General features: G+C 58.3%; 1 pseudogene; it reads right to left on the bottom strand.

Annotated features, from left to right (window-relative positions):
* LOC131867534 (5S ribosomal RNA) lies at positions 1-130 on the bottom strand (annotated as a pseudogene).
* Between the last annotated feature and the right edge of the window lie 11,218 nt (positions 131-11,348).

Genomic DNA, 11,348 nt, shown 5'->3' on the forward strand with positions numbered 1-11,348 from the left:
GCATTGCGACGCCCGGCGAAAAACTAAAAAAGGCGGGAGGTCACCCATCCCAGTACTACTCCGGCCCAAGCGCGCTTAACTGCGGAGTTCTGATGGGATCCGGTGCACTAACGCTGGTATGATCGCACCCGTTATGAGCTTGTCGCAGTGTGTACTTAGCAAACCGCGACCCACGTGCGAATCCACCCCGGCCACCCACCCCCGTCGAGGTGCACACCCTCCCTCGCGAAGTGCGCCCCGTTCGCCAAGTGTGTGCCCTGCCCGGGTGCGCGCACCTTGCTAGGGCGTCGGGTGTGCACCCGGCCCGGCCTACGTGCGTGCACCTGGAGGGGGCCGTCGTGTGCGTGCAGTGTCCCGTCTGCAACGCGGTGCCCACACACCACCCTCGGGCGCAACGACCTGCGCTCACATGTGGGCCGAGTGCAACCTTGGTGCATTGTTCGGGGCGCCTCGGTGCACGCTCGATCTTGCCCTGGTGTGCACCAAGGCGCTCGGTTTGCCCCGGGTGCGCACTTGGTGCAAGGTGGGCACCCAAAATAGGGATCAAGCACCAAAACACAAGTTTCGGGATGCAAAATGGGGACCCAAGGACCCACAAATGCGTTCCAAGACCCATGATGGGTCCACGAGAACAAAAATGTGTTCCGAGACTTAATAAACAATATTGGGTTTTAGGAGAAGAAACATGCTCTGATGCCCAAACGAGAATCGACCCCGAAAGGCCACAGGCCAAAAGTGGGATGCGAGACAAAAAAAAATGGGACCCGAGGACCAAAATTGGGTTCCCAGGTCCGAAGACAGGGGCAACCGGACAAGAAACGACCTCTAAGGCTCGAAATGAGTCCCGACGACTAAAACTTGACAAGAAGCACCCATCAGGCACCCAACTCGACACCCATGGGATGCCGACCCACCCGGGCTTCCACCTAGCACACCTTGGCACCCACCCACCCTCGCACCCAACCCTCGCACCCAACTTAGCACCTTTGAACCCACATTGGCACTCACCCTGACCCTGGCACCTTGGAACCCACATTGGCACTCACCTTGACCCTGGCACCCACCTTTGCACTCACCTTGGGACCCACCCTGGCTCCCACCTCGGCACCCACCCAGACACCCACCTTGGTTCCTTGGCACCCACCTTGGATCCTTGGCACCACCCCGACACCCACCTTGGCACGCAACATGGCTACTTGCCACCCACCTTGGCTCCTTGACGCCCACCCCGACAACCACCCCGTGACCTACCCCTGGCTAGGGTTGGTGCACACCCACCTGGTGCCCACCTTGGCACCCACCCTATGACCCACCTTGGCACGCACCTTAGTACCCACCCCGTTACCCACCCTAGGACCCACCCCCGTGACCCACCTTGGCCAGGGTGGGTTGCACCCACCCTGGTGCCCAACCTTGGCACCCACCCATCCTAGCCACCCAGCCTGTGACCGGGCTTGGAACCCAACCTTGCACCCGCACCCGTCTTGGCCAGTGTGGGTGCGCACCCATCCTGGCACCCAACGTTGTGACACACCCTTTAACCCACGCACCCTAGCACCCACGTTGGCACCCACCTTGGAACCCAACCTAGCAACTTGGCACCCACCCCGTGACCCACCTTGGCATCCACCATAGCAGTCGCCGACTTGGCACCCACCTCGGCACCCACCTTGACACTTGTGGACCCACCTTGCCACTCACCCTAGCATCGACCCATCCTAGCACCCACCCTGGCACCTTTGCACCCTAGCACTCACCCATCCTAGCACCTAACCTGTGACCCACCTTGACACTCACCCTCGCACCCACCTTGGAACCCAACCTAGCACCCACCCACCCTGACACCAACCCTAGCACCTACCCACCCTTGCACCCACCCTGTGACCCCATCTTGGCACCCACCCATCCTACCACTCAACCTATCACCCACCTTCTCACCCACCTTGGCATCCACCTTAGCACCCACCCACACTGGCACCTTGGCACCCACCTCGGGCAAGGTGGGTGCACACCCACCCTTGGCACCCAATTTAGAACCCACCGAGCATGTTACCCACCTTGGCACCCACATTGCAGCCCACCCTAGTACCCACCCTATGACCCACATTGGCATCCACACCCTAGCACCCAGGCACCTCGACAACCCGCCTTGACACCCACCCTAGCACTGAACCTGTGACCCACCTTGAACTCACCCTAGAACCCACCCACCCTGTGAACCACCTTGGCATCCACCTTAGCACCCACCCACCTTGGCAACCCACTCTAGCACTCACCCATCCTAACACCCAACTTGTTACCCACCTTTGGCACCCGCCCCTCGCGTCCACCTTGAAACCCACCCTAGCACCCACCCACGCAGGAGCCCACCTTGGCACCCAACCTAACACCCACGCATCCTGGCACCCAACTTGTGACCCACCTTGGAACCCACCCTAGTACCCACCTTTGAACCCACTATATCACCAACCCACCTTGGCCACCCACCCTATGACCCTCTTTGGAATCCACCCTAGCACGCACCCACCCTGGCACCCACCATGGAGCGCACCCTAGCACCCACCCCACCTCGGCACGCACCTCAACACCCACCTTGGTGTGCGCACTGCGCCAACCTCTCAAAGACCCTATGTGGTGCGCTCCAAAGTGTACACCTTTGGTGCGCTCCAAGGTGCGCACCTTTGGTGCACACCGAGGTGCACACCAAAGTGTGCACCGAGGTGAGCACCAAAGTGCACTCCAGGGTGCACACCAAGGCGTGCACCTTTGGTGCGGTCAATGCAAACGAATTCGGAAGTTGGGGGTCGATGTCCTAATCGCTGCTCGCAGACTACACGTATGAGAATCGGACAAATAGCTTTATATAGGGGAGGGTGTTGCGTTTGATGGGTCGACTTCCCCTGGTTGTGTGCACTGCACCAACTTCCAAAGACCCTGTCTTGTTTAAGAAGTCAAAAGTTGGGTGGATGTCCTAATCATTGCTGCAGTCTACGCATGTATGAGAATCAGACAAATAGCTTATATAGGGGAGGTGTTGCATTCGGTGGGTTGACTCCCCTGGTTGTGCGCACTGCGCCAACCTCAAAGACCCCGCATAGCAGAAGAAGTCGGAAGTCGGATTTTGGTGAGCACCAAGGCGTGCACCTTTGGTGCGGTCAACGCAGACGAATTCAGAAGTTGGGGTGGATGTCCTAATCGTATGTTTGCAGGCTACACATGTATGAGAATCAGACAAATAGCTTATATAGGGGAGGTGTTGGGTTTGATGGGTCAACTCCCTTGGTTGTGCGCATTACGCCAACCTCAAAGACCTTGTTTTCGTTAAGAAGTCAAAAGTTGGGGTCAATGTCCTAATGCTCCTGCAGGCTACACATGTATGAGAATCGGACAAATAGCTTATATAGGGGAGGTGTTGGGTTTGATGGGTCGACTCCCCTGGTTGTGCGCATTACGTCAACCTCAAAGACCTTGTTTTCGTTAAGAAGTCAAAAGTTGGGGTCGATGTCCTAATTGCTCCTGTAGACTACACATGTATGAGGAATCAGACAAATAGCTTATATAGGGGAGGTGTTGGGTTTGATGGGTTGACTCCCCTAGTTGTTCGCATTACACCAACCTCAAAGACCTTGTTTTCGTTTAGAAGCCGAAAGTTGGGGTCGATGTCCTAATTGCTCCTGCAGGCTACGCATGTATGAGAATCAGACAAATAGCTTATATAGGGGAGGTGTTGGGTTTGATGGGTCGACTCCCCTGGTTGTGCGCATTGCGCCAACCTCAAAGACCCTGCATTGCGGATGAAGTCGAAAGTCAGAGTTTGGTGTGCTACAAGGTGTGGTCGAAGGTGCTCACCTAGGGTGTGCACCTTTGGAGCACAGGAAAAGTGCCCTCCAAAAGTGCGCACCTTTGGAGTGCACAAAAGTGCCCTCCAAAAGTGCGCACCTTTGGAGCGCAGAAAAGTGCCCTCCAAAAAGTGCCCTCCAAAAGTGCGCACCTTTGGAGCGCAGAAAGTGCCCTCCCAAAAAGTGCCCTCCAAAAGTGCGCACATTTGGAGCGCAGAAAGTGCCCTCCAAAAGTGCCCTCCAAAAGTGCGCACCTTTGGCAGCGCAGAAAAGTGCCCTCCAAAAAGTGCCCTCCAAAAGTGCGCACCTTTGGAGCGCAGAAAAGTGCCCTCCAAAAAGTGCCCTCCAAAAGTGCGCACCTTTGGAGCGCAGAAAAGTGCCCCTCCAAAAAGTGCCCTCCAAAAGTGCGCACCTTTGGAGCGCAGAAAAGTGCCCTCCAAAAAGTGCCCTCCAAAAGTGCGCACCTTTGGAGCGCAGAAAAGTGCCCTCCAAAAAGTGCCCTCCAAAAGTGCGCACCTTTGGAGCGCAGAAAAGTGCCCTCCAAAAAGTGCCCTCCAAAAGTGCGCACCTTTGGAGCGCAGAAAAGTGCCCTCCAAAAGTGCGCACCTTTGGAGCGCACAAAAGTGCCCTCCAAAAGTGCGCACTTTTGGTGCGCACCAAGGCGCTGGTTCGGGTCGTTGCAGGCGAGTTCGGAAGTTGGGGTCGATGTCCTGAGCGGAGGTGCAAACTACACAGGTGTCGGAATCGGACAAATAGCTTATATAGGGGAGGTGTATGCTCGATGGGTCGACTCCCCAGGTGAGCGCACCGCGCCAACCTCAAAGACCCTACGGTATGGATGAAGTCGGAAGTTGGTCCGATGACCAATTCGATTAGTAGGTATGCTCATGAGGTCGGAATTTGGGTCCGATGACCTGCCATGTGCAGGAAGGCGAATGTTGACACTTGTGCGTTGCAAGGTGCACACCAAGGCGCTGGTGCGGTCTTTTTAGTCGAGTTCGGAAGTTGGGGTCGATGTCCTGATCGGAGGTGCAAGCTACACAGGTGTGGGAATCGGACAAATAGCTTATATAGGGGAGGTGTATGCTTCGTTGGGTCGACTCCCCGGGTTGAGCGCACCGCGCCAACCTCAAAGACCCTACGGTATGGATGAAGTCGGAAGTTGGGTCCGATGACCGATTCGATATGTAGGGCATACTCGCGAGGTCGGAATTTGGGTCCGATGACCTGCCACGTGCAGGAAGGCGAATGTTGGCACTGTGCGTTGCAAGGTGCGCACCAAGGCGCTGGTTCGGTCCGTTGGAGGCGAGTTCGGAAGTTTGGGGTCGATGTCTTGATCGGAGGTGCAAACTACACAGGTGTGGGAATCGGACAAATAGCTTATATAGGGGAGGTGTATGCTTCGTTGGGTCGACTCCCCGGGTTGAGCGCACCGCGCCAACCTCAAAGACCCTACGGTATGGATGAAGTCGGAAGTTGGGTCCGATGACCGATTCGATATGTAGGCATACTCGCGAGGTCGGAATTTGGGTCCGATGACCTGCCATGTGCAGGGAAGGGCGAATGTTGGGGACTGTGCGTCGCAAGGTGCGCACCAAGGCGCTGGTGCCGTCGTTGCAGTCGAGTTCGGAAGTTGGGGTCGATGTCCTGGTCAGAGGTGCAAACTACACAGTGTGGGAATCGGACCAAATAGCTTATATAGGGGAGGTGTATGCTTCGATGGGTCGACTCCCTGGGTTGAGCGCAACCGCGCCAACCTCAAAGACCCTACAGTATGGATGAAGTCGGAAGTTGGGTCCGATGACCGATTCGATACGTAGGCATAATTGGCGAGGTCTGAATTTGTGTCCGATGACCTGCCATGCGCAGGAAGGCGGAATTTGGTCCGATGACCGAGTTGATGGCGTGCCATGCGCAGAAAGGCGGAATTTGGGTCCGATGACCGAGTTGATGTTGATGGCCCGCCATGCACAGGAAGGCGGAATTTGGGTCCGATGACCGATTTGAAGGCGTGCCATACGCAAAAAGGCGGAGTTTGGGTCCGATGACCGAGTTGATATTGATGGCCCGACCATGGGCAGGAAGGCGGAATTTGGGTCCGATGACCTGACATACGCATGGAGTCCGACTCGGGGGCCGATGTTCGATTCGATGACTTGCAGTTGTGGGTAAAGTCGGAAGTTGTGGTCTTTGACCCGATTCGATGACCAGACTTCGGCTGCTTGAGATCGGACAAATAACTTATATAGGCGGAGGTAGTGTTCTCGAGCATCCTCCCCCGTGCCCCGTTTATGTCGATTGATGCTGGTGCTCGACTGGTTGGAGCGCTCGGATGCAAAAATCTTGCACCAGGATTTATCGATTGTGATGGACAACGGCAAAGTCTCCTGATTGCTATGCAGGAGCTCATCGTGAATCTCTATGCGGCCTTGGTATGGACTCGACCTGCGGAATGGTTCGGCAATGGTAGTCGCTCCAACACGTCCTTGCAATGGCCACAGAGGTGATTCGACTAGAGCTCCCAGTCTAACTTTTGGGTTGCTTGGCGGACTGGTATAGCCGCGATCGAGTTCCGGCCATGAACGTTTTAGATAGCTCTTGGGCTTTCTGGGACGGAAGTCGGAAGTTTGGGCTGTTGTCCGATTTGATGACCATTCTTCGGATGTGTGAGAATCGGACAAATAACTTATATAGGGGACTGTGTTGTCTCACGCAGCCCCCTCCGTGCCCCTCTATCTCGACCGATGTTGGTGCTTGAAAGGGTTGGATCGCTCGGATTTATAAACGTGCACCACCATTTGTCGAGTGTGAGGGACGCGGCAGTCTCCTAAATGCTATGCGGGCGCTCTCTGAGAATCTCTATCCGGCCTCGACACAGACTAGTCTTGCTGAATGGTTTGGCACTGGTAGTCGATCCAACACGTCGTTGTTGTGGCCGCCTAGGCGAATTCGATTCGAGCCCCCGTCTAGCTTTTGGGTTGCTTGGCGGATTTTGCCCTATCCGCAAGTGAGCTCGGTCCCTAAACGTTCGAGAAACCCGATTGCTATGCGCCGACTCTCTTTCTTGCGAGCCTCCATCTAGCTTTTGGGTCTCTACGGAACGGAAGTCGGAATCTGGGACCGTTGTTCTGATTCGACCGAGGCAGACTACGGTTTGTGCGAGAATCGGACAAATAACTTATATAGGGGAGGTGTTGACTGGAGCATTCTCCCCCGTGCCCCTCTAACTCGACCAATGCTGGCGCTCGAACGGTGGTAGCGCTCGGATTTTCATTGAGCGCCAGCATTGGTCGATTAGAGGGGCATGCGAGGATTCCCGAATGCTATGCGAGGGCTCTAACGGAAATGTCTATTGGTTTCGGTATGGATGCAATGCGAGTGGTTCGGCAAAGGTAGTCGTTCCGATGCGTCCATGTCGTGGCCAAATCGATAATTCGATTTGTAGCCCTCGTATAGCATTTGGGTCTCTCGATGTGATTCCGCATTCCAGTCCCTTTGGGCACTGCTTGAGCCGCATCCCAGGGGGTTCCCTTCCCAATAATCTGCCTCGCAACCCGATTGCTATGGCGGTGAGGCTCCTCGGCCGCCTCGGAACTATCTGTGTATCAGACGCATCGCGGGATAAGGGGTTGGCAACGGTAAGTCGCCCCAAGCGCGTCCGATGCTTGGACCATTCCGAGGCGGCCCTGAAGCCTCTATCCGTCTAGCCGTTGGGTCCTTCTCGCCGCATCCCTCGCCTCGCACCCCGATTGCTATGCGGTGAGGCTCCTCGGCCGCCTCGGAACTATCTGTGTATCGGACGCGTCGCGGGATAAGGGGTTGTCACTGGTAGTCGACCCAAGCGCGTCCGATGCTTGGACCATTCCGAGGCGGCCCTGAAGCCTCTTCCGTCTAGCCGTTGGTCCTTCTCGCCGCATCCCTCGCCTCGCACCCCGATTGCTATGCGGTGAGGGCTCCTCGGCCGCCTCGGAACTATCTGTGTATCGGACGCAGTCGCGGGATAAGGGGTTGTCATTGGTAGTCGCCCCAAGCGCGTCCGATGCTTGGACCATTCCGAGGCGGCCCTGAAGCCTCTTCCGTCTAGCCGTTGGTCCTTCTCGCCGCATCCCTCGCCTCGCACCCCGATTGCTATGCGGTGAGGCTCCTCGGACCGCCTTGGAACTATCTGTGTATCGGACGCGTCGCGGGATAAGGGGTTGTCACTGGTAGTCCGGCGCCCAAGCGCGTCCGATGCTTAGACCATTCCGAGGCGGACCCGAAGCCTCTTCCGTCTAGCCGTTGGGTCCTTCTCGACGCATCCTTTCGCCTCGCACCCCGATTGCTATGCGGTGAGGCTCCTCGGCCGCCTCGGAACTATCTGTGTATCGGACGCGTCGCGGGATAAGGGGTTGTCACTGGTAGTCGCCCCAAGCGCGTCCGATGCTTGGGACCATTCCGAGGCGGACCCGAAGCCTCTTCCGTCTAGCCGTTGGGTCCCTTCTCGCCGCATCCCTCGCCTCGCACCCCGATTGCTATGCGGTGAGGCTCCTCGGCCGCCTTGGGAACTATCTGTGTATCGGACGCGTCGCGGGATAAGGGGTTGTCACTGGTAGTCACCCCCAAGCGCGTCCGAATGCTTGGACCATTCCGAGGCGGACCCGAAGCCTCTTCCGTCTAGCCGTTGGGTCCTTCTCGCCGCATCCCTCGCCTCGCACCCCGATTGCTATGCGGTGAGGCTCCTCGGCCGCCTTGGGAACTATCTGTGTATCGGGACGCGTCGCGGGATAAGGGGTTGTCACTGGTAGTCGCCCCAAGCGCGTCCGATGCTTGGACCATTCCGAGGCGGACCCCGAAGCCTCTTCCGTCTAGCCGTTGGGTCCCTTCTCGCCGCATCCCTCGCCTCGCACCCCGATTTGCTATGCGGTGAGGCTCCTCGGCCGCCTTGGAACTATCTGTGTATCGGACGCGTCGCGGGATAAGGGGTTGTCACTGGTAGTCGCCCCAAGCGCGTCCGATGCTTGGACCATTCCGAGGCGGCCCCGAAGCCTCTTCCGTGTAGCCGTTGGGTCCTTCTCGCCCGCATCCCTCGCCTCGCACCCCGATTGCTATGCGGTGAGGCTCCTCGGCCGCCTTGGAACTATCTGTGTATCGGACGCGTCGCGGGATAAGGGTTGTCACTGGTAGTCGCCCCAAGCGCGTCCGATGCTTGGACCATTCCGAGGCGGCCCCGAAGCCTCTTCCGTGTAGCCGTTGTGGTCCTTCTCGCCGCATCCCTCGCCTCGCACCCCGATTGCTATGCGGTGAGGCTCCTCGGCCGCCTTGGAACTATCTGTGTATCGGACGCGTCGCGGGATAAGGGGTTGTCACTGGTAGTCGCCCCAAGCGCGTCCGATGCTTGGACCATTCCGAGGCGGACCTGAAGCCTCTTCCCTCTAGCCGTTGGGGCTTCTCGCCGCATCCCTCGCCTCGCACCCCTGATTGCTATGCTGTGAGGCTCCTCGGCCGCCTTGGAACTATCTGTGTATCGGACGCATCGCGGGATAAGGGGTTGGCAGTGGTAGTCGCCCCAAGCGCATCCGATGCTTGGACCATTCCGAGGCGGCCCTGCAGCCTCTTCCGTCTAGCCGTTGGGGCCATCTCGCCGCATCCCCCACCTCGCACCCACGATTGCTATGCGGTGAGGCTCCCTTGGCCGCCTCGGAACTATCTGTGTATCGGACGCATCGCGGGATAAGGGGTTGTCACTGGTAGTCGCCCCAAGCGCGTCCGATGCTTGGACTATTCCGAGGCGGCCCTGCAGCCTCTTCCGTCTAGCCGTTGGGGCCATCTCGCTGCATCCCCCACCTCCTCGCCGCCTCGGAAACTATCTGTGTATCGGACGCATCGCGGGATAAGGGGTTGGCAGTGGTAGTCGCCCCAAGCGCGTCCGATGCTTGGACTATTCCGAGGCAGCCCTGCAGCCTCTTCCGTCTAGCCTTTGGGGCCATCTCGCCGCATCCCTCGCCTCGCACCCCGATTGCTATGCGGTGAGGCTCCTCGGCCGCCTGGGAACTATCTTCGTATCGGACGCATCGCGGGATAAGGGGTTGTCACTGGTAGTCGCCCAAGCGCGTCCGATGCTTGGACTATTCCGAGGCGGCCCTGTGGCCTCTTCCGTCTAGCCGTTGGGGCCATCTCGCCGCATCCCCCACCTCGCCACCCCGATTGCTATGCGGTGAGGCTCTTCGGCCCGCCTTGGAACTATCTTCGTATCGGACGCATTGCGGGATAAGGGGTTGTCACTGGTAGTGGCCCCAAGCGCGTCTCGATGCTTGGACTATTCCGAGGCGGCCCTGCAGCCTCTTCCGTCTAGCCGTTGGGGCCATCTCGCCGCATCCCCACCTCGCACCCCCGATTGCTATGCGGTGAGGCTCCTCGGCCCGCCTTGGAACTATCTTCGTATCGGACGCATCGCGGGATAAGGGGTTGTCACTGGTAGTCGCCCCAAGCGCGTCCGATGCTTGGACTATTCCGACGCGGCCCTGTGGCCTCTTCCGTCTAGCCGTTGGGGCCATCTCGCCGCATCCCCCACCTCGCACCCCGATTGCTATGCGGTGAGGCTCCTCGGCCGCCTTGGAACCATCTTCGTATCGGACGCATCGCGGGATAGGGGGCTGTCACTGGTAGTCGCCCCAAGCGTGTCCGATGCTTGGACCATTCCTAGGCGGCCCTGAAGCCTCTTCCGTCTAGCCGTTGGGGCCTTCCCGCCCCATCCCTCGCCTCGCACCCCCGATTGCTATGCGGTGAGGCTCCTCGGCCGCCTTGGAACCATCTGTGTATCGGACGCATCGCGGGATAAGGGGTTGGCACTGGCAGTCGCCCCAAGCGCGTCCGATGCTTGGACCATTCCGAGGTGGCCCTGAAGCCTCTTCCGTCTAGCCGTTGGGGCCTTCCCGCCCCATCCCTCGCCTCGCACCCCGATTGATATGCGGTGAGGCTCCTCGGCCGCCTTGGAACTATCTGTGTATCGGACGCATCGCGGGATAAGGGGTTGGCACTGGTAGTCGTCCCAATCGCATCCGATGCTTGGACCATTCCGAGGCGGCCCTGCAGCCTCTTCCGTTTAGCCGTCGGGGCCTTCCCGCCGCATCCCTCGCCTCGCATCCCGATTCCTATGCGGTGAGTCTTCTCGGCCGCCGCGGAACTATACCTGTTATTGCTACTGCATCCTTCGGCTGGTAACCTCCTCTGCCGCCTTGGAACGTTCTCTTTGTCGGACGCGTCGCGGGATAAGGGGTTGGCACTGGTAGTCGCCCCAAGCGCGCCCGATGCATAGACCGCTCCGAGTCGACCTTGCTTTCAGCCTCTCACATGCATAGACCTCTCTGAGTCGACCCTGCAGCCTCTCACGTTTAGCCTTTGGAATCTCGCCTCACAACATGATTGCTATCCTTGATGCATCCCTTGCCTCGAGCCCTGATTGCTTTCTTGGCTGCATCCCTCCTCTCCTCACAGCCCGGTTGTCATCACTGCTTCATCCGTCGCTTCATG

Source organism: Cryptomeria japonica, unplaced genomic scaffold (genome assembly GCF_030272615.1).
Source record: "Cryptomeria japonica unplaced genomic scaffold, Sugi_1.0 HiC_scaffold_174, whole genome shotgun sequence".
In the NCBI taxonomy this organism is placed as follows: Eukaryota; Viridiplantae; Streptophyta; class Pinopsida; order Cupressales; family Cupressaceae; genus Cryptomeria; species Cryptomeria japonica.